Source organism: Lissotriton helveticus, chromosome 7 (genome assembly GCF_964261635.1).
Source record: "Lissotriton helveticus chromosome 7, aLisHel1.1, whole genome shotgun sequence".
In the NCBI taxonomy this organism is placed as follows: Eukaryota; Metazoa; Chordata; class Amphibia; order Caudata; family Salamandridae; genus Lissotriton; species Lissotriton helveticus.
In genome coordinates, this window is record NC_136068.1 from 733,382,965 (window position 1) to 733,404,033 (window position 21,069).

The following is a 21,069-nucleotide window of genomic DNA, read 5'->3' on the forward strand; positions in this document are numbered from 1 at the left end:
GCTTTCTTCCCATACAAACCAGACTCAGGTCTACGAAACCCCTCCACTTTCACTCCTAACTCAAGGATGGTTCGGATCGAACTTTAAACGTTTTAACAAGTTGTTCTTAAGGAGGTAAATAGGAGCAGCAAACCTAGGATCTTTCACAACTTTTCCAGTTCAGAATCCCGACCCATCCAATCTCTGGCCAACGATACAAACATTACAATAAAGCAGGCAGACAAAGGAGGCCCGATTGTGATCATGTCCTTTAATGACTACAAGGGACAATGCCTCCGCCAGCTATCAGACCAACAATATTATACACCAGTAGGTGAAGACCCCATGCACCATCTTTTGACACACATCACTAGTATGTTCGCTTTAGCTGAAAGTCAAGGGTGACTGTCTAAAAATTAGGCTGATTTTCTGGTGAACAAGAGTTAATGAACCCCCTACTTTTACACCCTCCCCAAAATTAATAAGGAGATCATAACCCCCCCCCCCGAGCCGCAACCCCCGCTGTCCCCCAGGAAGACTGATTGTGTCTGGCATAGGTTTTCTAATATAACCCCTCTCGAAGTTTTGCGACCATTTCTTGGAACCCTTGGTCCAAAAACACCCTCTTTTGTACAAGACACAAGAGATATACTGAACCCAATTGAATTGACCAACAATGAGAGACCACAGATCGAACTTTTGGTCACCCTCGATGTGGAGGCCTTCATGTATACCAATTTTCCCCATACGGCCACCTTTGAGGTTATCGAAGACATTCCGTGGTCCAGTAACTGGACTTCGCCCACTCCTATTAGTTTTATTATGGAGTGTGTAACGTTGACTCTCACAAAAAACTTGTTTCAGTATGAGGACAAACTATTCCACCAAACTCATGTGACTTCAATGGGAAATTCCTTTGCCCCTAGCCTGGCCCTAGCCTGGCCTGTCTTTATATGTCAGATTTCGAAAGAGAACACATCTTATGCCCCATAAATCCTTACTGTGAGGATATCGGGTCATGGCGTCAATATATGGACGACATCCTAATCTTCTGGAATGGAGACAAGGACATGTGCACCCCCTTCATAGAACGGGTTAACAGACTGAACCTCTTTCTACACTTTACTGTCAATATCTCTGAAACAGAGTTACCATTTTTGAATCTGTTGATCCGCTTGGTTGATGGGAAATTACACTAAAAAACCTTTGAAAAAACACTAAAAGTCACAGCCTACTCATTTACTGGAGCCACCATACCAGGGCCCTGCAGGATAATTTACCTTATGGGCTGTTTTTGAGACTATGTCGCAATTGTAGTGAGATTAGCGATTGCAAAGAACAAGCTAATGAGTTAGTAGGCCACTTGGCGATCCTATTAAGTGTAGAAACACTGCACAAAAATGAGCATGCGATAACAATAGGGAGGTTATAGTAGAAACTCGTGAGAGATCCAGATCTGATGTATTAACTTGCGTTATGACATTTACTCTTGAATCCAACACTCCTGAATCCAACACCATACAAAAATATCAGAAAGCATTGGAATATCCTGCAAACTGGAAACCTCACGTTACCTCTCTAAGATTTGCATATAAAAGAACAGCTAACCGGAAGGATATGCTTATCCACACGTGGCCCCAAAAATTCCTAGCCTCCTCGCAGAAGCCACTATGCAATCTGCCCCAGCAGTGGGACATTACCCATGCGGACAATGCAATGTATGTGCCTTAAAAGAGGCCACTAAGACCATTCAGCTCACTGATACTCTGATGTGGAAACAAAAAAAGCACACAAATTGTAATTCATGTAATTGCGTTAACATTATTACCTACCCTAGTCAGATGAAATATATGGGGATGACAACAATAGCGGTTAAGGTGAGAATCTCAGAGTAATGTAAGCTGTAAAAAATCTAACACCAAAATGAGTGCACATTTCCTCACAGTTGGCCACTCCTCAGACGACCTAAGATGAACTGTCCTTGAGACACATTCCCTAATGAGACAGGAAGCCCTATTAAAAAAAGAACAACATTGGATTTTCCTTTTATCCACATATAGGGAGGGCATGAACGATGACATCCCATGGGTAGAATTAAACAAATAACCTCATAACCCAGGATAATGCAAAGAAAAAAGCTAAAAATGACAACACTACCTGGGGGTACACTACACAGCATAACAAGTGGTGAATAAACATAACTTGACTCCACCTGGCCTTCATGGGATAAGTCTCTCTATAACTACAGTCCCTCATCCGGGTCTCTAGTGGGTTAGATAAATGCAATCATGTACTTTGGTATTCTGAGTACAGGTCCAACCATGGCACAACAGCCGTCATAGGCCTTTGATCACCACTGACAGCGCCCTTGGGCAAATGATACTTCAGGAATGGACATCATCGCAAATTAGTGGATTGAGACTGTTTCAGCTTAGTGCACAAATACTGAACATACCAATCTGGCACTTCAAACCTGCAGAGATGAGTGTAATCTCCCGATATGATATGATAAAGCTTTATTCGAGATATATACTCATAAAAGCACAAACAAACATTTAAGATACACATTAATAAAAACATTATTTCATACATATATGTATTTTTTAAAACAGTTGTGCAGCTTCATCAAATAGAAAGGTTAACTAAAATGTTAAAACATTATCAGGTTGCATTAAAAGATATAGCCCTCCGTCTAATGGACCATGCCCACCCCAAATACTTTGCTGTTCCCAGGACGGTAGGCATGTAAGTGGATGTACAAATAATTCTTAGCCCCTCAACACCACTAGATGCCCCAAGGTTTCGACAAACTGGGGCCAACCATACTCTCCTAGGAATGGCATAGGGCTCACAAAAAAATTAAAAATGGCCTATACTTTCATTAATTGCACCGCACATTGGGCAGCATGAAATATTAGAGCTCCGCCATCTGCCCGTCAGGGATCTCAGGGGAAGGGAGCCAGACCTTAACTGGAAAAATAACTTCCTGTCCATTGGGGCAGTAATACTGTCCCAGTACTGTTCTAATACAGGACTCATTTTAAATTCCAGAAACCTACCCCCCATTGTGTCAGATTTTGTGCCTCTCCAGAGTTTACCATCTATGTAGTCCCAATACAGGGACTTAATGTTGTTTTTACTCGGAAATACTTCCCCAGATGGATTATCCCAGAGATTAGAGAGGCCAAGCTCTGAGGTTCTTTAACCAAGGTATTTTATGGAAGGTATCGGCTTTAATTAAGGCTAGAAACCCGTCGGCATAATGCCGAATCTCAGGGGTGGTCCAAAGGCGTCTCCAATAAAGAATAGGCCGTAGTCGAGCTCGGTCGCTAACAGATCGTCTCCCTAGATCTAGACCAAGCGGGACTAGTGGCGCACTTTGTGGGAGCCCCGTAATTCCCCTTAAGAACCTGTTCTCTGATGTTTGCAGGGGGAGAAGCCGCCCAAAATCCCACACTTCTGCCCCGTATAGGGCTGACCCTATGGCTTTGGCGTCGTATACGACAAGAACCGGTTTTATAGGCTTAGTTTTGGATTTTGATTGCTCCACCCGTAGTGCCCCTGAGATCTGCTGGTGCCTCAAAACCGCCTTTCCTATATGGTGAGACCAACCTGGCTTACTTGATATCTCAACCCCAAGATAAGTAAAAACACTAACTACCTCAAGCTCACTGTTGTTCAGGAAAATCCTTGGGCGAGGTCTACACTTTGGGGAAAAAGCCATCAGCTTGGTCTTGCTAACGTTAACTTCAAGACCGTGCTCCTGACAGAAAACATCAAATATATTTAGAGCACGCTGCAAACCAGCTGGAGTCTTGGACAAAATTAAGGTGTCGTCAGCGAACATCAGGATCGGGACCCTGAGGCCCGCTAACGAGGGAGCATCTACACTTACATCCAACATCCTACCCACGATTCCATTAATGAATAGGGAGAAGAGTAACTAAAACTACCCAGGTCATTATTCACACCAAATTGGGCACCCATTGGTCTTGGGTAGAAAAAGGTAAGATCCACAATACCAACCCCTCCGCTATTGGTGCCCCAGCCCGGCCTTGTTATCCAACCTGCCACCCTTGGATCTTGGAAATTTATTACAATACATCCCCCCCCCAGATTTTTGGGTGTACAACCTATCCAATTAATCCATCTTACCCCGATAATCAAACCATCAACTTCCCCCGGCAATGGTCTATTAACCCTTAGCCAGTGCATGACCTTATTTTTTAACATCTGGAAGGTTTCTCTTTGTCCTACCAATAAAGGTGGAACATTGGTTAGGACAGCCACATAGGGGTAGGAATCTGGGGTAAGGTTCATAGGGGGTATCCTGGGGGGAGGCTTCGTCACTAGGAGTGTAGGGCGGCTAATGTCTGGAACAACAGGGCGGGGTTTTAGAACATTTTGTAAAGCCTGGGGATTATTCAGTGTACCGTTGCTTTTACTGTGGCTGATGTTACCACCAGCCACAGAGCCAGAACAAGATTTCTGGGTACTTGGTAGGAATTGGGTACTATTACTTGGAGGAATAGCATTTTTAGGACGCTCTTTACTACCCTTGGTCACAGTGTCTGGAAGCTTTGTTTTCCCCCCAGCGGTGCTACCTAGGGGCACTGGCAGTTCGGTATTAATCTTACTGCTTTGTCCATTTCCTTTGGGCCCAATTACAGTGCTAACCACGGGGGGGGTGCAATTCAACCGTAAGAGCGCGTTCATCCTGTCCAGCAGAATGCTGGGTGTTCCTACTCTCACCCGTCCTTAAATGGGACTTAATTAATGATTTTGTGGAGAAGAAGTTATCCAGACTAGCCTGCTCAAAGTGATCTAAGCGATCCGCTAGTTTTTTAACTCGATCCTCTATAGGAGCTAGAAGGGACTTTAACAGTCTCTCCAACTCAGGGACCAGTAGCGGAATGGACGGTAGTGTCTCAGGTGACACTATCGTTATAGGGGCTGGACTTACTGGAGCAACTTCCCCCTCACCCGTCAATGCCCCGATAGGACTACTCCCAACAGAATCCTGTGGGTTCGTACATATTCCCACTTTTCTGATTTTTCTCGGGGGTTTTGGGGCATAACATTTCTTAGGGGCCACACTCCTCTTCCTTTTAGGGCAAGGTTTAGATTGTACTACATAGGATAATACACTAGGTTGAGCCATACTTGGCTGAACAATAGGTGATTCAATAGGGGTGCTAGAAGGGATTTCGTGCAAAATAGAAGTGTCAGATTCTAAGGACAGGACAACCAGTGGCTCTATAGTTGGAGGAAAGGGGTAGGATGTTTCCAATACAACTGGGAGTATTGTAGAAGATAAAGGGGTAACCAGTGCAGGAAAGCTTTGTGGGGTACGTTTTTCTATTGGATTTTTCAAAAGTTCAATAGATAACCTGCGTTCCGCACGTTTTTCCGCCAGGGCAATATCCTTGTCAATGTCTTGGGTAAATCGATTGAAATATTTGTCCAATGGACCCATAATGGCAGGCCCTGCCTCAGGCACCAAAGTGGTGCTGCTGAGTGATGAAGACATAGTGTGGGGTCTCCTAAACTTTTACCAAAGAACCAAGGAACAATTAACACAGTAATACGAGTTACAGAGCACACTGTTAAAGACAAAATACCAGAGATGTGAATGTCAGTGGGGGGGCCCAGCCCGGCCTCCTTCGGCCCCTGACGGCCACAGACGGTCCCGCCCTTGTCCCGGGCTTCTCCCGGGCGCGCTCCCGCGCAGCGGTAATCTTCCCTGCTCAAAAAGATATTATGACCAATGAAAAATGGGTATTTCAATCATCCGGTGCTCAGGGGGCGGGGCGGGGCTAGCAGGGAGAGCAGGCCAGGTGTACTCAATCGGCCAGCAGGGACTCCTGGAACATCGAGTCCCTGCACTTGCTCGCAGCCCTGCTCGGCCCTTTCTGCACCCTGGTAAGTCCTTCAACTGGCACTCACTCCTTCCCACGAAGCGGGTCCCGCGTAGCCGGAACCGCGAGTTGTAATCTGGAAATCCGGGGGTTTAACGTCTAAAACACACGGAGCAGCCCAGCGGCACCAAACTGCGCAAAGAACAGAGGGTCCCGCCACTCTCAGAAAGATGTGGGTATTTCAATCATCCGGTGCTCAGGGGGCGGGGCGGGGCTAGCAGGGAGAGCAGGCCAGGTGTACTCAATCGGCCAGCAGGGACTCCTGGAACATCGAGTCCCTGCACATGCTCGCAGCCCTGCTCGGCCCTTTCTGCACCCTGGTAAGTCCTTCAACTGGCACTCACTCCTTCCCACGTAGCGGGAACCGCGAGTTGTAATCTGGAAATCCGGGGGTTTAAAGTCCAAAACACACGGAGCAGCCCAGCGGCACCAAACTGCACAAAGAACAGAGGGTCCCGCCACTCTCAGAAAGATGTGGGTATTTCAATCATCCGGTGCTCAGGGGGCGGGGCGGGGCTAGCAGGGAGAGCAGGCCAGGTGTACTCAATCGGCCAGCAGGGACTCCTGGAACATCGAGTCCCTGCACTTGCTCGCAGCCCTGCTCGGCCCTTTCTGCACCCTGGTAAGTCCTTCAACTGGCACTCACTCCTTCCCACGAAGCGGGTCCCGCGTAGCGGGAACCGCGAGTTGTAATCTGGAAATCCCGGGGTTTAAAGTCCAAAACACATGGAGCAGCCCAGCGGCACCAAACTGCACAAAGAACAGAGGGTCCCATTTATCTGTCCATCATCCTCCTCAATGCGGCCTCATACCATCCCCCTTCTGTGTCTTTTAAAATAATTTTAACCGTCTGAGGTTCCGTTTAATTTCACGACAATTCCCTACAGGCGTTTCTGGTGGGTAAGGGTATCACTCCATTTACCAACCAGAGTCATGCCCAGACACAGGCATGCAATGGCCATGTTCGAATAGACCACACACCCAACCCCAGCCTCCCTCCGAAGAAGCAGAGCCAGGGTAGGTCTCTCGGCAGACGCTGCGGCGCATCCAAGTAACTAAGAAGCAGTATCTCTATTTCCTGCATCATTGCCAGGGTAAGATGATTACATTTTTACTAAGGATTTGTTTCCTTACCTTGTGCAGGACGCTAATAGGTGTCTCCCTCTGCCATCACCTCAAGGGGTCAGATTTTCTCCCTTTTAGGGTGAGTTTTGGAACACTTCCCCAAGTCTTTGCTGTTCCTACAGCAAACCCCCGGCACTAGATTCTGGATGGTGGTGAATTTGTGACTCCTTTTTGTACCACATTGGGCATGCAGTCAAAAATGTATACGCATGCCACTGGATTTTTAATGAGTAGTTGGACATCTATATCTAAAGGTATGCTTTATCTATAATGTGTGTCCTCTTTTTGAGTTCCAGGTTGTTGTCCAGGTCAAGGTACAACTTTACTTTGTGACCTGATGTATGACTGATTACTTTAGCACAACGCGCCGATTATTGAATCTAGTAATTTTGTAGTGTAGGTTACTTATGCTATGTCCAGAAGCATCGCCATTTGATCCATCCGGACCGACACAGACTAGAAACATCTTGACCATATTTTTAGAACTACTCACTTGCCCTACTTATTAGGACTATTATTTCCTAGATGAGCACCACATTTTGAATTAGGTTATTGAGCTCAATCAATAAAGATCCTGACACTGAACATCAGTATACTGACTTTAACTCACTCTTGACACCACTCTACACACACTACAAAAGCCCCCACTTCATCATAAGGCTATGAAAAGATCTCCGGCACAGAGCCCCCTAGTGGGTGCCCATCGGGCATTGCAGCGCTGGCCCCACGAGGAGCTATCCCAATGATGAAGCATGACACCCTTCTGGATGTGTGAGGGCACTTGCTCCTATTGGAGCGCACTCCCTGAACTGCAACACCAATATATCGTTCTCTCTTAATCTTGAGGGAGTGCTCATACCCGTTTACCGATTGATTACTCGTACAAGGCTCAAGTGTGCTGGACCTATATAAGCTCTGGGTTCCTCTTTTTTTTAGAGTATATTATTTCGAGATCATGCACTAAAGAAGGAACGATACTGGTTGTGTATAGGTCATAGGGCTATTTGTGGTCTCGTAAGCCAGTGTGTATATATGCATGTGAGCTAGATAGTCAGGGGCAGCCTTAGGCATGTGCAAGCTGGGCACCTGCAAAGGGCCACCAAACCCCAGGGGCCACCACGCCAATGAATATCCTTAATATAATAATCCTCTGAGGACGTATACATATTTGCGTGGCGGCCCCTGGCAGGGATTTGGTGGCCTCCGGCTCTGTTCCACCTCCAAAGACCCTGACCCCCTCCCCCCCCTCTTCACCGGCCTCCGTGCTCCGCCCCGCCTGGACCACCTCTTCCGGAGCCCCCTACCTCTGCTCCCTGTCCAGAGCCGCCATGAGCCTATAGCCACCCCTGAAATAGTGATGTAAAATACAGAAGAGGTAGCTGGGAGATGAAGTATTGATGTGGAGGGAGGCCCCTAGTATATTATACAGAAAGACTCGGAAACGGACTACGAAAAGCAACAGGAGTTTTGATGAATCTGCGCAGAGACAGACAGAAGTACCTCGCTACCCCAGTCACACTGGCTTGGCAGTCACTTTTTCTCAGCCAAGGGCAATCTCTGATCGAGGTGGGTCGCAAGGAAGTGTCACCATACGTTACCGTGCAACTACGCTTTTTGTATGATTTGTGAGTTTACAACTTTGCCAAAGTTTTGTGCCAGGTGATATGTGTCTGCGACCCATTAAGGACGGGTCCCGGTTAAAATGTATCTGGTTGTGAGATAAAAGTAACTTTTTTTCTTGCATTCCCACGTGTTTTCTCTGGATGCTGTAAGGCTTTTCTTTTTCGTTTGATGCACTGGAGAGTTTTGAATGCTGTAATGTTTTGTTGTGACAGACAGGGTTGGATTGGGATTAAAAATAGGCCCGGGCAAACTAAAAATAGTGGCCCTCATTTGCATATTGCCTTACCGCAAAACACTGCTTTGGCGAAATTTTATAAAAAGAGGGAGGGGGGGGGGGGGGGTTAAAAAACAATCACGGATTAGTTTACACTGGTGAAACACACCTGAAAACGAGTGAGGCCACTTTTGCGCAGGCCCTCTCCCTCCGCTCAATATGCATATATTAATGGGCCAAGCCAGCGAGGGAAAAGGAGACCTCTGCCGTAGATAAAAGGGAGGTAATGTGCGCCCATCTACCTCCAGAAAGGCCACTCAGGCATCCACTCCTCTGGCGGCATTGAGAAACGCAAAAACCGCTCAAATCAGCCACCAGGCTGCTAAAAAAAGCAGCCCACAGATCGAATTTGGATACCGGCCTCTCGGGCATTGCCCGAGTGCCCGTGTTACCAATCTGACGCTGATGACAGACTATTTTTGCTCGGCCCGGGACTCCCTTGGATTTATTAGTCATGTTGTATCCAGTTAGCATCACCCAACAGCAGGTAAACATCATGACTTCTAGGTTATATATTTTTTCGGTTTGCCCATGTCATGCAAGACGAACAATATTGGACACTCACACAGCCGCAAAAATCACATGACACACAAACAAGTGAGTCGAAGAAGTCCAACCCCCTGGCAATAATGTTTTAAAATTACTTTATAGTGGAATATGCCTGAGGAATGATGGTCACAGACTCCTTTAAAAATAAAAATAAAAAAACGTTTTCAAGCTGTGGATTTTTACTAAAAAAATACAGGGGCAGATTTACAAGTCACATGCGCCGCCAGTGCATCACGTTGCGTGACGCACCGGTGGCGCAGCCTGTTAAGGGATATTTACAAGCACAGGTAAAGTCACCCTGCATGATTTAACCTGTGCTTGTAAATATCACCCCTGTTCGCACAGCACTTTGCGTGTTAGGGGGGGGACATGGGCGTTGCTGTGGGTGTTCCCACGCAACACCCATGTCCACTGACGCATTTCCAGATTTACGAGAAATTGTAAACCTGCAAATTCGTCATTTTGCTGCGCCACCAAAGAGGTGGCGTAGCCAAGCGAAACGAGGAGAAATGTTTTCATTTCTCCTTGTTTTTTCCTCTTTCAATGCGTGCTGCATTCTACAACATGCATTGAAAGAGGAAAATGCCTGCAGTGATTGCTTTTGTGCAGGAAGGAGCCCCTTCCTTCACAAAAGCAACCTCCCCATGGCGCAGGCATCCTTGCACCATGGTGCAAGGGTGCCTGCACCGGCGCATGGCAGATGTTTCCGTGCCATCGCTGGGGAATGCACAGGAATGCGACATATCATTGTGGATATGTCGCATCCCTGTGCTCTGAAAGTGCCGCAGCGTGGCGCAGCCAAAGGGCTTGCAGTTCCTCGCTGCGGCACTTTCTTGTAGATCTGCCCCACAAATTGTAAAAACAACTCAATGCCTTCCCTCTGGGAATAATGAGCCTTCCTCCCTTTTACGTCTTTAATCCATGTAACTACATCGACACACACACCACTTTAATGTTAACAAGTGGACAAAAAAAGTGGGGATTTTTTATTGTTACGGACCAGCAGTGAAGGTGTTCTCTTTGGTAGACAGCTTAAAACTGCCCCATGCTGTTGATATAAAATACAATTATATAAAATGAAAAAGGTGTTATGCACTAAAACATTCTTAAAATGTCAAATTGAGTTTGCAAAAAAAACAAAAAAATCACTGAATATTTACCCAGTTTCAATGGATGTGCTCCTTCTAATGTTCTTTTATTTATAGAGGAGTCCAGAGGTTAATTTAGTTCCATAGGGTTTCTTGCGGTCCCATGATAACCTTTGTCTTTCTTTTCTTTTTGATGACATCAGAGTTCATCGCATTCTAGCGCCTTTGTTGCCAACACATGTTTAGCTGTGTTCTTTATTCACCTTCAGTTCGAATATTAGGCAATTTGCCGGTTACTAGTTTAGGCTCATTCCCATTCTGTCAAGAGGGCTCGTTTAGCTTCACATTCACAACTAATACATGTGTTTGAGATTCTATTCACAATAAGGCTGTCTCAGCCTTCCATTCTACCCAGGTTGGGAAACTGAGAATCATTAAATATGGAAATCATAACACCAGTTGCTTACAGCCTTTCAACAGCAGTAGTGTGGCATAAAGCACTATCTAAAACAAGCATTTGTAATGCAATAGGTCTGGTATTAGTGATGGTTTGAGCTTCAAACAAAGCTAAATAAAAAACATTGGTGTATTTTTAAAACGCAAGCTAACAAAAATCTAACTTCCAATACAAACATATGGAAATGTATGTTCAGCTGCAATCTTTCTCTTTACAATTGCATTAAGGGTGCAGTTCCTTCTGTGGCTAATAGAGGTCCCTTTATAACTACCAGTGCCACCTAGTAATAGCCACTGGTATTGCACCCTTAACTGCTTTGTGCAATTTCTTTGATTACTTATGCTACTTCTGAGATCTTTTTTGACAAAAAAATAAATCTAACACACTTTTTCATTTGCAACACCAATAGCTCAAACTGTCACTCATGTGAGACATATTGCATTGCAAATGCTTGTTTGAGAAAGAAATTGTGGTCTTATTTGATTACCCCACAGTCAACAATAGATATATCTCCATTTTGTCTGTTGCAAGAAGGGGATACCAGATCCAGTGTGTGTCTGGATTGGATCAAGGTGTTGAATTCCATGTCCAGGTCTTGTGCATGTGTAGACAAGGCATTATAAAAAATATTTTGACACCAAACACAGAGTGAAAGATCAGAATCTTAAAATTGGAGACTGGGTTATGATTAAAAGCTCACTTAAGGTTAAAAAGGAGTTGTCTATATTCTCTTTAACTGTCCAAGTCATGAAAGTATGAAGCGGTTCTTTGCTGTTGGAACGCATGGTTTTGGTAGTGAAGAGATTTTCAAAGATGATAGTTTAAGCATTACAGATTCCCACTACCAATGAAGGCAGGAGGATGGTTTCATAGGAGGAACACAACCTCATTCAGGAAAGGGGCAAAAGATCATGTTGAAGTCCTCTAGGGAAATGTCCAAGAATTTGGGGAAAGAACAAAAATCTGTAAACTTCAGATTTGGTAACTTACCAAATCAGTCCAAAACAGTCCAGTAAGCAAGTTCATTTGAAAAGAAAAATCAAAGGATTACATTCAGGTTGTCTGGAAAGGAAAGGAGTCCAAATCGGTCAGTAATTACAGCTACAGCTATAAAATCATCAAACATCATTGAAGCAAATAAAAACAAAAATAGAAGAGCTTTTTCAAAAACCCCCTTTAGGGAGTTCATCTTTATAGTATAGACTATAGATGATGCAGTTGTGACATCAGCAATCGAACCATGGTAATCTGTCCATTGTGCGGTCAACTTTCATTTGTAAGGTACCATTCGTTACTTCAGCCTTATTACCCAAGCTAGTCATGAGAACCCATTGTCTTTGCCATCCTCACAGGTTAGTTATAAAAAGAAATATTTATTTTTAGCTTCTAAATGAATACAGTCAGAGGATTGGGTCTTATCAATTCATACACACACAGGGAATAAGACTTCATTCATAGCCACATAGATAGATTAGGCAGGAAGAGTTAAAACATCAATAGAAAAAGGCATGTTGTTACGAAGTGGGTCATTGCAGATAAAGAGATGAAGAATCTTCATGTAAGATGAATATATTGGGTTTATTCAATCTAAGTATGCAGGATACAACAGGTCACCCAGCCAACTGTCACAAGCTCTCCCAAGATATCCCCACAAGAACATTGGATGAGTTCTACTCCCTCTGTTCCATTACAGAACAAAGCTACATCATAGATAGAGCTTGGTTAAGCAAGTGAAAATATAAATAAGCTTATCACTACATGAAAATAGTACTACAATATGAAAATAAGCACTTTACAACATATCTCCCTCCTTAGTGAAAATATAAACATAGAAAACATACTGTACCAGTACTAAGTCAATCAATCAATCAATCAATCAGGTCATTTATAGAGCGCACTACTCACCCGTAGGGTCTCAAGGCGCTGGGTGGGGGGGGTGCCGTTACTGCTCGAACAGCCAGGTCTTGAGCTTCTTCCTGAAGGAGAGGTGGTCTTGGGTCAGGCGCAGGTCGGTCGGGAGTGAGTTCCAGGTCTTGGCGGCCAGGTAGGAGAAGGACCTTCCTCCTGTTGTCGCTCTTCGGATGCGGGAGACGGCGGCGAGGGCGTGGTTGGTTGATCTGAGGAGGCGCTTGGGAGTGTAGAAGTTGATCCGGTTGTTGAGGTAGCTCGGGCCTTGGTCGTGTAGGGCTTTGTGTGCGTGGGTGAGGAGACGGAAGGTGATTCTCTTGTTGACCGGGAGCCAGTGCAGATTTCTCAGGTGTCCGGAGATGTGGCTGCGTCGGGGGATGTCGAGGATGAGTCTGGCCGAGGCGTTCTGGATCCGCTGGAGTCTCTTCTGGAGCTTGGCGGTGGTTCCGGCGTAGAGGGCGTTGCCGTAGTCCAGTCGGCTGGTGACGAGGGCCTGGGTGACCGTCTGCCGCGTCTCGGTGGGGATCCACCGGAAGATCTTACGTAGCATGCGCAGGATGTTGAAGCAAGACGAGGAGATGGCGTTTACTTGTCTGGTCATGGAGAGGGAGGAGTCCAGGATGAAGCCCAGGTTGCGTGCGTGGTCCGTCGGTTTGGGTGCGGTGCCCAGGGCGGGGGGCCACCAGGAGTCGTCCCAGGCGGATGGCGAGGAGCCCAGGATGAGGACCTCCGTCTTGTCCGAGTTCAGCTTCAGGCGGCTGGTCGTCATCCATTCGGCTACATCTCTCATCCCTTCGTGCAGGTTGGCTCTGGCGGTGGCGGGGTCGTTGGTCAGGGAGAGGATCAGCTGGGTGTCGTCGGCGTAGGAGATTATGTTGAGGTTGTGTTGGTGTGCGATGGCCGCGAGGGGGCTCATGTAGACGTTGAAGAGGGTGGGGCTCAGTGAGGATCCTTGAGGGACGCCGCAGATGACTTTGGTGGCCTCTGACTTCTCGGTGGTAGTCGGACTCTCTGTGTTCTTCCGTCGAGGAAGGAGGTGATCCATTCCAGTGCCTTGTCCTGGATTCCGATGTTGCCGATGCGCTGTATTAGGGTGCGGTGGCAGACAGTGTCGAAAGCCGCGGAGAGGTCCAGGAGGATGAGGGCCGCTGTTTCTCCGTTGTCCATCAGAGTTCGAAGGTCATCGGTGGCAGCGATGAGGGCGGTCTCGGTGCTGTGGTTCGCTCGGAAGCCCGACTGTGAGGGGTCGAGGGATCCATTCGTCTCGAGGAAGGCGGCCAGCTGTTTGTTGACGGTCTTCTCGATGACTTTGGCCGGGAACGGGAGGAGCGAGATGGGACGGTAGTTCTTGAGGTCGGTGGGGTCTGCTGTGGGTTTCTTGAGAAGAGCGCTGAGTTCGGCGTGCTTCCAGCTCTCAGGGAAGGTGGCGGTGTCGAAGGAGGTGTTGATGATGTCCCGCAGGTGGGGTGCGATGACAGCATCGGCCTTGTTGAAGACGTGGTGAGGGCAGGGGTCAGTCGGAGATCCGGAGTGGATGGAGTTCATGGTGCAGATGGTGTCTTCGGTGGTGATCGGGGTCCAGGTGCGGAGGGTGGTGGTGGGTGGCGTTGTTGCGGTTGTGGCTTGCGTAGGATGGTTGTTGAAGCTGTTGTGTATGTCCGTGATCTTGTTGTGGAAGTAGGACGCGAGGGAGTTGCAGAGGTCTTGCGACGGGGTGATGTCATTGTTTCCGGCGTTGGGGTTGGAGAGCTCTTTCACGATGTTGAAGAGTTCCTTGCAGTTGTGTGCGTCGTTGTCCAGTCGATCCTTGTATGTATTTTTCTTGGTGGCGCGGATCAGTTGGTGGTGTTTCCGGGTGGCGAGCTTGAGGGTGGTCATGTTGTCCGTAGTTGGTTCCCTTCTCCAGACTTTCTCGAGGGCTCGACAGTTCTTCTTGGTGCTCTTGAGTTCGTCGGTGAACCATGGTGTTTTTCTGCTGCAGGGTCTGCTGGGTGGGGTTCTCAGAGGGGCGAGTTCGTCCGCGCAGTTGTTGATCCACTTCGTGAGGTTGTCGGCGGCTTGGCTGGGGTTCGCTGAGCTGGCGGGAGGGTGCTGGCTCAGGGAAGCGGTGAGCTGGTCGGCTGTGATCTTGTTCCAGCTTCTTCGGGCAACCTGTTGCTGGTGGTGGTGGATCGTCGTTCTTCTGAAGGTGAAGTGGACGCAGCTGTGGTCTGTCCAGTGGAGTCCAGTGGCGTGGCTGAAGGTGACGTCTTTGCTGGATGAGAAGACGGCGTCGAGTGTGTGTCCGGCGAGGTGGGTGGGGGTGGACACCAGCTGCTTGAGTCCGAGGTTGGCGAGGTTGTCGAGCAGGCTGATGGTGTTGCGGTCGCTGTTGCTCTCCAGGTGGAAGTTGAGGTCCCCCAGGAGGATGTAGTCCGCGGAGGGGAGAGCGTGCGGGCTGATGAAGTCGGCGATGTCCTCGCTGAATCGTGTGCGTGGTCCTGGGGGTCGGTAGATCAGGGTGCCTCTGAGGGTGGTGTTTGGGTTGGTGTGGATCTGGAAGTGCAGGTGTTCAGCGGTGGTTAGGGTGTCGTCGGTGTTGGTCGTGATGCGGATGGTGTCTTTGTGGATGATGGCGATGCCTCCTCCCGTCTGGTTGGCGGTGCGGTCCCTCCGGGTGATCTTGTAGCCCTCTGGGATGGCGATGGCGATGTCTGGGGCTGAGGAGGCGTTCATCCAGGTCTCGGTGAGGAAGGCAACGTCGGGGGCGGTGGTGTCGAGGAGGTTCCAGAGTTCGACGGCGTGTCTGTGGACGGAGCGGGTGTTGAGTAGGATGCACTTGAGGTGGTTGCTGCTGGTGTTCGGCTTGGCGGGTGCAGGGAAGGTCCGGATGCAGGTGAACTTGCAGGCGTGGCAGCTGAAGGGTCCGTGGGTGTGCTTCGGGGCGGCTCGGTGACATCCTGGGATGCGGCCGGTGTTGAGTGCGATGAGATCGGCTGCGTTGTAGGTTCGTCGTGTCGGCTTCCGACGGTGGGGGCCAGGGGTCCTGGCGCTGGGCGCGGTCCAGGCGCGGACGGGCTTAGACAGGCTTACCTTTGGCGCGCCTTCGGTGCACAATCGGCGCGCCCACTGCGCGTCAACGCTGCGCGTTCGCACGGTCGCCATTTAAGGCGAAGTGCGCGGGTGGGCGGGGCAGCTGGGAGGCGGGAGCGGGGAGGGAACAGAAGGAAAGAAGGGGCGGGGTCGGCGGTGGTGGCGGGAAGCGGGGGCGGCGAGGGAGGCGGGAAACAGGCCGGAGGACGGCCGGAGACTTAAGAACAAGCACAAGTTACAGGCAAAGACGCTAAACACGGGAAAAGACTAAGAAAACAGAAAACAAGCACAAATTACAGGCAAAAAATGCTAAACACGGGGAGAGACTAAGAAACCAGAAAACAAGCACAAATTACCGTCAGAAAACGCTAACACGGGCAGAGATTGAGAAAACAGAAAACAAGCACCAATGAATGGCAAAACAGCAGGGTCAGCCGGCAGCGAGGCAGGCAGCGAGGCAGGGCACAGCAGAGGGGCACACGCAGCAGCTGGTGGCCGTGCGGCGCGGGGGTGTCCCACAAGTGGGTCACACTTACCTGTGTCGCACGGTCGCCATTTAAGGCCAAGTGCGCGGGTGGGGGGGGGCAGCTGGGAGGCGGGAGCGGGGAGGGAACAGAAGGAAAGAAGGGGCGGGGTCGGCGGTGGAAGTGATAAAATCCTGTAAATAAGAAGGACTGCGACTAACTCTAGAGGATTTTCTTTCAGTAGGCGTATCCTTATCAATGAGAACATTGGAAGAGTAATTAGGAACAACACTTTTGGAAACTGGAGCATTTTTTCCAATCGGAACCATTTCCCCTTTATATAAGGCAAAACAGTTCAGATTTCAAATCCTATGATCAGAGGTTTTTACTGCATTTTTAAAAACTTTGATGACTTTACACAGTTTCGAAAATTTAGAACCAGTAACATAAAATCCAGGTTTCTTTATCAAAATTAAATCACCAACATTAACCTTGGCAGTTTTAACAGCATGCCTCACATCATAATAATGTTTGCTCTTTAAGCACTTCAAATCTTCTTTCACTTTCCAAGAATCAGAGTCTAAATCGACATTACCTTGAGAAATAAACTTATTAACTCAGGGAGGATCAAGAAAGGTGTCAGCTTGTCTCCCACCAAACAAAAAGAAAGGTGTCTTACCAGTAGTCGAGTGAGGCGCACAGCGATACACATGAACCCTTTTTGAAACCTCATCCTTCCAATCCTGCCCATTTTGTTTAGCCAAGGATATTGTCTCCTTTAAAACCGGATTAAATCTCTCTACAGTGCCATTAGATTCCGGGTGATATAATGCAAATTTTTTATGAACAATCCCACAATTTTCCAAAAATTTCTCCATCTCATTTTATACTAGCTGCACCCCATTATCAGTAAGCAATGTTTGAGGTATACCATCCCTTGAAATGAGAGTTTTGAGAAACGCTATGACAGTATTAGTGTTAATATTCTTTGTGATCAAAACCTCTGGCCATCTAGAGAACAAATCCATAGTTACCATTACATAGGTATCAGAACCATGTGTCCCAAAATATCCAGTGCAATGTCCTTCCACGGACCACTAGGGCGAGATCTCTTTTCCATAGGTTGAGTACGTAATTTGAAACTCTTCTCACTCAAGGAACATTGTATACACTCCCTGACCAATCTTTTAATTAGCAAATCAAACCCAGGCCACCAATAACTAGAGCGAATTCTCTACTTGTTCTTTGAAATTCCCAAGTGAGCCTCATGAGCTAAGTCCAATAACTCTTGCCTTAACGACAAAGGAGGAACTAATTTATGTCCCTTTAAAAGTAACCCATCACAGCAAGAGAGTTGATCTCTAACACCCCAAAAATCTTTCATATCTGGATCTTTAGCATCTTTATAACCCCAACCAGAGTGAATGGGTTTAAAAATTTATTGAAAAACAGTGTCCTCACAACATGCATCAAACCATTTCTCCTGAGAAATAACTTTTTAATCAATTTCACACACACAATCATGAGAATCACTTGAACTTGCAACTGATGAATCATCTGAACTATCAATCGAAACCAATCTGGAGAGTGTATCAGCTACAAAATTATCAGAACCCGGAACATGCTTCACCGTGAAATCATATCCTTGTAAACCAATAATCCATTTGGAAATTCTAGGAGAGATGGCATCAATCCCTTTATTAACTAAGACCTCACATAGGGGTTTGTGGTCTGTTCTGATGCTAAAAGTGGTTCCCCACAAAACAAAATTACATTTCTTGACGGCCCAATAGACAGCAAGGGCCTCCCTCTCAATCACAGAATATCTGGATTCAGCTCCCTTAAGACTTCTCGAGATGAACATTATAGTGTTTTTGGGGGCAGTCCCACCTTGATACAAAACAGCTCCAAGCCCTTTTTCACTCGCATCAGTAGAGACAATAGAACTTCTGGTGGGATCAAAGTTTCTTAAGTTTGGTTCCTTTTTTCAATTTCCTTTTAATTTCAACAAACTCCTTATCACATAACTCATCCCATAAAAACTTAATACCCTTCGTCAACAAATTTCTCATATGAAAGGTTTCTTCTGCAATGTTTTTAATGAATTTATGATTTATGATAATACTCGGCCATACCCAAGAAACGCATAAGCATAAGCTCCTCCTTAGAGATGGGAGTATTTACATTTGCTATAGTGTCAACCAACTCCAGTTTGGGAACAACACCTTGAGCTGTTATAGTATGGCCTAAATAATCAATTCTGTCTAATCCAAATTTACACTTCTCGTGCTTAATCGTGAGATTGTGAGATGTAAGTCTTCTCAAGACCTGTCTAACTCTGTCTCCATGTTCAATTTCATCACGGCCATAGACTAAGATATCGTCTTGGTAGACAGAGACACCATCAATTCTAGCTAAAACCTTCTCCATTACTCTCTGAAAAACAGAGGCTGCAGAAACCAACCCAAACGGTAGCCTCAAAAACCTAAAAGTACCAAAAGGCGTGACAAATGCCGTCAAATCTTTGGAAGATTCCTCTAACAAAATCTGATGATATGCAGAGGTCAAGTATATCGTGCTGAACATACTTGCACCCGCACCATTACTAAAACCTCATCTAGAGTTGGTTCATCCTTAAGCCACAGTTCATCCCGTATCGTTTCAGAAACACAACCAAGCATGAATTGGTCACGAATCCTCTCTTTAATTAAGGTGTCAAACTTACAAGTTGAGGCAAGACGTCTAAGATCAGTGACATAGTTCTCAATGCTCTCACCCTCCTTTTGCATACATCTACCAAAGTGATAACGTTCTAAAATTGTACTCATCTTTGGTAGATAGTGAGCATCCAATTTATGAATACATAACTATTCATTCAAAGTTGTAGCTACACTATCCGGGACATCAGCAAGATGATCAAACACATCCTGGCCCTCCGAACCCAAGCAATGCATGAGTAGTGCTGATGGAGCGAGGTTCAGAATAATATTTTGTTCTGACTCGCAAAGTTAAACTTCCATAATAACATAACTGTACTAATGAAGTCTGTGAATGAAATGTACTAATCAACCTAGTTTAAAATGCATACACGACACAAGGGATTAACATATGTGCTCTAGGTTGCAACTGCAAGTATGTGAAAAATAATAAACTAACCTTGTCTATTGTCCTTGTCAGTATTAAATGCGGCCGTTTAACTAATGGCATGTGCTTATTTGTGTGTGCTTATGTTATGTCTTTTCGTCTTTATGTGGCACAAGTTCGAGGAGGATTTCGTGGCCTATGAGAAGAAAGTAAATATAAATGCTGTTAAATGTGCTTCGGCTAGGTAAAATTAATTAACGGGTTAATATTTAGCAAAGGGGGTGGGTAACAGAATAAATCTCAATTCTTTAATTAATTGATGTCTTGTGTTTGTTTAAACAATAGTTTTCGAATGGGCCTAAGAAATGGTTGGCAGAGCTCAGATTGTGAAAACTTGACCAGAGTGAAGCCTTCACTCATGCGCAGAAAAAAAAGAGCTTTTTGCTGAACAATCAACATTTAATGCAGAAGCAGTTTTGGTCGAGTTGAATGTGTTCTTGGAGAAAAGTCCAAGGACAAGAGGTTCAAATTGCCTGCCAAGATTAGGAAGTAAAGTTTTGTGCTTGGGTGAATGTAACATTTTCGAGGATGCAAAAAGGATGGAGAATCTAAGAACAATAAGGGCTTATGATGAGGCCCGGAATTGGTCAGGAGTGAATGACCTAATGGTGGACTGACGGGGCTCAGCCAATCGCAAGTTTGGATTTTCAGAAAAGAATGCAAAATTTAGTTACTTTAGTCAGTCAGAAAGGTATCAAAATTGCCCCCATGGGCAGGAGGGCGCTTTTCGCTTTCCGATTCCTGAAGGGCGTGTCGTGCTGAAGGACTTGCTGGCACACGTAAGGATAATAGACTTAATGATTATTTCCTTTTAGGTGGAGCGAGTTTTAGACAGAGAAAATAGGGCTTAGGTGATGGAAACTGTTTAATTAACTTTAATCATGCTAATTGATCTTGCTTGAATTTGTCAGTCTAATATGCTTTTCCTCAATAAAAGCTGCTAATTAATTACTGATAAATAAAGAATTAATCGAAAATGCTCTTTGTGAATAAATAGTTAATAAATAAGATTTTTGAAACGACAAGCTGGTCTTGTTTATTCATGGTCTTGTTACCATCAGTTGATCCATTTGCCTTAGTGACTTAATTAAATGATAAGTGTTATAAAAAATCATGGTAAGAAACGTTATACTGCAGTTGTACATAAATGTGTAAATAGTTTGTGAATAGTTCTGATTAATTAGGTCACATGATTCAGTCGCTCAAAATTGTCTCGTTAGTTTATGGGCCTTGGTAAGTGATTCTTGATTAATGGTAAGTATTGTGGAGTTGGGTAGCGTTGGTGAGACAGTTTTTCTATAGGAGCGCTGGATCAATTCTTTGGTAGCAGAGTTACGGTTACTATGGTAACGAACATGCTACATGGTAGTTACATAGGATCTATGACTAAAACATGTTAAGTTTGTCAAGTTGTTATATGTTGTCGAAAGGTTTTTTCCAGCAGTGTGAAAATTCCTAGTTGTGCCGG